Source organism: Triticum dicoccoides, chromosome 6A (assembly GCF_002162155.2).
Source record: "Triticum dicoccoides isolate Atlit2015 ecotype Zavitan chromosome 6A, WEW_v2.0, whole genome shotgun sequence".
NCBI lineage: Eukaryota > Viridiplantae > Streptophyta > Magnoliopsida > Poales > Poaceae > Triticum > Triticum dicoccoides.
In genome coordinates this window covers 509,138,039-509,144,636 of record NC_041390.1, presented here as the reverse complement: position 1 = coordinate 509,144,636, position 6,598 = coordinate 509,138,039, and positions in this window count along the sequence as shown.

The window sequence follows — 6,598 nt, the reverse complement described above, 5'->3', positions numbered from 1 at the left end:
TCTCGAACAGCGGCCAGCTCTCGCTTCATCATGACAGTCAGTTTTAGCTTTCTCTACTGAGGTGCTCGACCCAGCTCAACTAGGGCACAATCGCAGTAGTTCTCCTAGTGCTACCTTAGCCGACATAGCGGAACGTAAGGCACCAAAACATAGGAGCCGAGCAAACCCAACTATTGACCCAAGACATGATTCAGAGCCGATGCATATAATGCTATAAGTTCGGGGTGCCGCACTTGTTAAAGTGTTCGGACTTCTCACACCATAATGAGGGGTACTAAAGCCCCTGACGTATTTTGGCCGTACCAAAGTGTACGGGTGCAACATGTCATTAATGAACATATATTTGTAAAAAAAGAGTAATGCAAAAATAGACAAAAGCTATGCATTGTTTATTAAAAAGGGCTGTGATCAAAGCAAAATGATACAAATAATGCGATAAGCAAAAGGTTGGACTATTTAACATGTCCGTTCCAGGGGCAGGCTGCGGAATGGTATGCGAAACAGGTATACTGCTCGTGATAGAGACCACCTGGGAGTTCCGTAATGCGGCATGGCTTGTCTTCTTCCCTGGTTCTTGCATCGTTTGTGTGGCAATTGAACTGCCGAACAGGCCTTCCGAAGAATGGAGTCCTGAAAGTAAGAGAAAGTTAAAAAATCGGCAGCCCTTGGTGCGGTTTAAGCCGTGTTTCGGGTGTGCCGTGATGGTGCCCCTCCTCGTGTACCCATGGTATTTCTAGAGCGTAGTTATGTACGCGAAGCACTGGTGTCACATTTTTGCGAGGGCTGGGGTTGGGACCGCATTGCTACGCCTGCTCGGAACGTGCCAGGCGGTCTTGTTGTAGGTTACTCTGGGCGCGCTTGAAGGTGTCCGGATGTTTAATGGCCGGACTGGAGAACTGCCTGGAGAGGCTGCTTTGTACTTCCGCTGCAAGGGCCGCAGTGTGCTCCTCCGTTCGGAGGGAGCGTTCCGTGTTTCCATTGACCGTCATTACTCCTCGAGGGCCTGGCATCTTGAGCTTAAGGTATGTGTAGTGAGGTACCGCGTTGAACTTGGCGAATGCGGTTCGCCCGAGCAGTGCATGATAGCCACTGCGGAATGGGACTATGTCGAAGATTAACTCCTCGCTTTGGAAATTATCCGGAGATCCGAAGACCACTTCAAGTGTGACTGAGCCTGTACAGTTGGCCTCTACACCCGGTATTACGCCTTTAAAGGTCGTTTTGGTGGGCTTAATCCTCGAGGGATCTATGCCCATTTTCCGCACTGTATCCTGGTAAAGCAGGTTTAGGCTGCTGCCGCCGTCCATAAGGACTCTAGTGAGATGAAATCCGTCAATAATTGGGTCTAGAACCAATGCGGAGAATCCGCCATGACGGGTGCTAGTGGGATGGTCCCTTTGATCAAAGGTGATCGGGCAGGAGGACCATGGGTTGAACTTTGGGGCGACTGGCTCTACCGCGTATACGTCCCTTAACGCGCGCTTCCACTCCCTCTTGGCGATGTGGGTTGCGTATATCATGTTCACCGTCCGCACTTGTGGGGGAAAACCCTTCTGTCCACTGTTGTTCGGCGGCCGGGGCTCTTCATCGTCATCGCTATGCAGCCCCTTGTCGATATTTTCAGCATTTAACTTGCCTGCCTGCTTGAACACCCAACAATCCCTGTTGGTGTGATTGACCGGCTTTTCGGGGGTGCCATGTATCTGGCATAAGCGATCGAGTATTTGGTCCAAACTGGACGGGCCCCTAGGATTTCTTTTGAATGGCTTTTTTCGCTTACCGGATTTATAGCCTCTGAATCCGGCATTAACTGTCGTATCCTCAGCATTGTCGCCGTTAATGTGGCGCTTCTGCTTGTTGCGACGTGACCTGCCACTACTGTCCCTGGTATCCGAATTACCAGGGTTCTTGGTCATATTGTTGCTACAAGCAAGCTAGCTGTCTTCTCCCACGCAAAAGCGGGTCATGAGTGTCATGAGTGCTGCCATAGATTTCGGCTTTTCCTGTCCAAGGTGCCGGGCAAGCCACTCGTCACGGATATTGTGCTTGAAGGCTGCTAGGGCCTCTGCGTCCGGACAGTCGACTATTTGATTTTTCTTTGTTACGAACCGTGTCCAGAATTGCCTGGCCGATTCCTCTGGCTGCTGAATTACGTGGCTTAGGTCATCGGCGTCGGGTGGTCGCACATAAGTGCCCTAGAAATTGTCGAGGAATGCGGCTTCTAGGTCCTCCCAACAACTGATTGATCCTGCCGGCAAGCTGTTAAGCCAATGCCAAGCTGGTCCTTTAAGCTTGAGTGGGAGGTATTTGATGGCGTGGAGATCATCGCCGCGGGCCATGTGGATATGAAGGAGATAATCCTCGATCCATACCGCAGGATCTGTTGTGCCATCATATGATTCGATGTTTACGGGTTTGAAACCCTCAGGGATTTGATGATCCATTACTTCGTCTGTGAAGCATAGTGGGTGTGCGGCGCCTCTGTACTGGGCTATATCACAACGTAGCTCCAATGAGCTTTGTCTACTGTGTTCGGCCCTACCAGATTTGTGTCCGGCGTGACGGTTACCGTCTCGAGTCGTGGGGCGCCCACGCGATCCGTAGATCGATCTTTTTTGCTTTGCCTTGTCCTCCAACATATCTTGCAGGTCAGGCGCTTTTTCTCGTGCCTTGGTACGGGGTGCGGCTTGAGTGGAGGGCCGAGAGGCCTCTCTGTCGCGGCCACGAGGTGGCCGGTCGGCCGTATCAAGTGCTGATGATGTAGGTTTAAGTGTTTCCTCCTGTAATCGGGGTAGCAACCTGCGCTTTGGGTAGCTCTTGGAGGGGCGTTCGAGTATATGCTCTTCGGCCGCAAGGACTTCAGTCCATCTGTCGACTAGCAAATCTTGATCAGCTCTAAGATGTTGCTGTTTTTTCTTGAGGCTTCTTGCCATGGCCATAAGCGTGCGTTGAAAACGCTCTTGCTCGACGGGATCCTCTGGCACGACGAATTCGTCATCGTCGAGGCTTGCCTCGTCTTCGGAGGCAGGCATATAATTATCGTCTTCGACCTCTCTGTCTGCCGCTCTCTCATGAGGGATGGCTTCTCCATCCTCCCGTGCTGAATCTTGCTGGAGGGGGTTTTCTTCGGCACTCTCCGGAGTATTATTATCTCCCATGCTGAAATCGCCGTATTTGCTTTGGCGGGATTTTGAGCGGCGCCGCTAACGCTGGCGCTTAGACTGTTTCTTGGAGGGGTCATCCTCTGTTGTTCCATCGCCATCTCCTTCTTTTGGGGTGTCCACCATGTATATGTCATATGACGAGGTGGCTCTCCAGGGCCCAATAGGCGCTGGTTCTTCATTGTCTCCTGCATCGGCGTCCATACCGTTGATGTCTTTGGAGTCGAAGTCGAGCATGTCGGTTAAATCGTCGATAGTGGCTACAAAGTGGGTGGTGAGTGGGCTTTGAATTTCTTCATCGTCCGTATCCCAACCTTGCTGACCGTAGTCCGGCCAGGGCTCTCCTGATAAACAAAGAGACTTTAGTGTCTTCAAAATATCGACGAAAGGCGAGTGCTAAAAGATGTCCGCGGCAGTAAATTCCATGATAGTCGCCCAATCGGATTCGATCGGCAGGGGCGCGGAGGGTTCGGAGTCCGGAGAGGAGTCCGGCTCCTTGGAGTCACGAGTCTCGCGGGGTGCGGGGCTGGTGTTCGGCTCGATCGTCGTTGGGATCACAGCCCCCGAGGCGGCGTCCAACCACCCATCCTCGATCGGCGCAGTTGGCTCCAAATTAAGGGTCGAAGCCGATGCGGGTGCGGCCTCCAGGGCACTGTTCGGCGGCAGAGCTAGATCATGCTCGTCGCGACAGTGCGGCGCGCTTGGCAGTGGCTCGAATCCGTCGAAGATCAAGTCCCCGCGGATGTCAGCCGTGTAGTTTAAACTTCCAAATCTGACCTGACGGCCAGGGGCATAGCTTTCGATCTGCTCTAGATGGCCAAGTGAATTGGCCCGCAGTGCGAAGCCGCCGAAGACGAAGATCTGTCCGGGGAGGAAGGTCTCACCCTGGACTGCATCGCTATTGATGATCATAGGAGCCATCAAGCCTAACGGCGACGACACAGAGGAACTCTCAATGAAAGCACCAATGTCGGTGTCAAAACCGGCGGATCTCGGGTAGGGGGTCCCGAACTGTGCGTCTAGGCCGGATGGTAACAGGAGGCAAGGGACACGAAGTTTTACCCAGGTTCGGGCCCTCTTGATGGAGGTAAAACCCTATGTCCTCCTTGATTAATATTGATGATATGGGTAGTACAAGAGTAGATCTACCACGAGATCGGAGAGGCTAAACCCTAGAAGCTAGCCTATGGTATGATTGTTGTTCTGTATGTTGTCCTACGGACTAAAACCCTCCGGTTTATATAGACACCGGAGAGGGTTAGGGTTACACAAAGTCGGTTACAATGGTAGGAGATCTATATATCCGTATCGCCAAGCTTGCCTTCCACGCCAAGGAAAGCCCCTTCCGGACACGGGACGAAGTCTTCAATCTTGTATCTTCATAGTCCAGGAGTCCGGCTGAAGGTATAGTCCGGCCATCCGGACACCCCCTAATCCAGGACTCCCTCAGTGTGACTTAGAATCGGGGTCCTAACACTAATACACCCCGCCACGTCAATACAAAAATTATAAGGGATGTCTCACCCTTTTCTTTGAACAAATGCAGGAAACAAACGAGTACGCTGATCTCAAAGATCAAGAACTTCAAACAACATCTGAAGAGGTGAGGTTACAAAGCTCAGACACAAATGAAGTTTAATCTATAATTTCAATATTTATTAAACAGGAAGAGGAAGCAAGCAAAAGCACTGGCATAGACATTGAACAAGAAAAACTAGAGGACAACACAAGACAAGGAGAAGCCGTAGTACAAGCAGTAGAGAGTCCCGCAACTCCAGAGATAGAGGTCTTATAAAAAATTGTAACTGAACAGTCAGAAATGCACCCATTTCTTAAATATTTATTGTGTTGGTGCAGACACAAGAAGATCAAGAAACCATCAACAATCAAGACCATCAAACACAACCAGAGGAGCCCAATGAAGAACCCAAACATGTTCTTCAAATGATAGACAATAATGCCACTGAAGACCAAGCCACAAAAAATTCACTCACCAAACAACAGGTACAAGAGACAGCGGCAGCGTCAACGACTGAAAAGGTAAACTTACGAAACCTGCAACTATGAAATTATAAAATTGATGCATGCACAATCAAATAAACTTCAACCTACCACATTTGTATTCACTCCAATGGACTCTCACTTTGCCGCCTCTATGTTTGAACAACTGCAAGAAAAAAACAAGGTCAGTGACGATGAACAACAAAATAAAGAGCAAGAGAAGGACCCAAAACCACCACTGAACGAAGAATTAGCAGTAACAACAACAAATACAGAGGTGAAAACACATAACACCTCTTCATGAACTTATAGTTGAAAAACACGCATTTGACATTTCACTACTTTCCTGCATAGCAGAGAGAGGAGACCAATGAGCAAAAGGAGGACACTGAAGAAGGGCAATATGTTCTTCAAAAGGCAGCCATCAATGTAACAGAAGACCAAGCCCAAAAATATTCACTCACCGAAAAACACGCAACAGAGACGACAGCAGCAACAACGACTGAAAAGGTAAAGTTACATACATTGGTCCTATCAAAGTATAAAATAGCTATGTGGAACCTCAAATGCACTGCCACTTAGCCACCTCTGTGTTTCAAAAGCTACAAGACAAAAACAACGACACCGGCGATGAACTACAAAAGAAAGAAGAAGAAGATGCCCAAAAACCTCCACTCAACGAAGAACAAGCACAACATTCAGCAGCAACGATTGAGGAGGTAAAGTTACATAAGCTGATTCTACGAAAATATAAAGTAGTTCCATGAGAACTAAAATGCACTCAAACATAGCAACATTTATGATTGAACAGCTGCAAGACAAAAAACATGACAGTGATGATGAACACCAAAACAAACAACAGGAGGATACCCAAGAAATTACACTCGACGAAGAATGGGTGGAACAGTCAGCATCACCAACGACAGCTCAACAGGTGAAGTTGCACAAAATATTTCCACAAAATTACACGACTTAATCACAATCAAAATAGCTCAAACAACGCACCAAACAATTCGTTGTTTTCCCATAACATCTGCTATAATTGAAATAAAGTAGCAAGTTAAATTATTTCAATGTTTTTTCAATGATAACGCAAAAACACGAAGAAGGCGACCACGGAGATACAAGCAATGAAGCAGACACACACATTGTTCCAGAGAAAGAAGAAGAAACCATCGAAGAAAACCCTACACCGTCATACGATGCCAATTCCCCTCGCAGAGAGGTCAGTGCCAACCAGGTCGAGACTAAAAAACAAGACGGAAAAGACCACCAGCAAGACACGACGGTTGACAAGGAAAAACATGATGCTAAGAAAGTCACAGACGACTCATATGAGGATGCAGAAAAAACTAAACAAAAGGGTACAATGCAAAAAGAAGAACATAATATGCCGCAACAAGCAAAAGGAGAACAAGAAAGGAACAACACTGGAC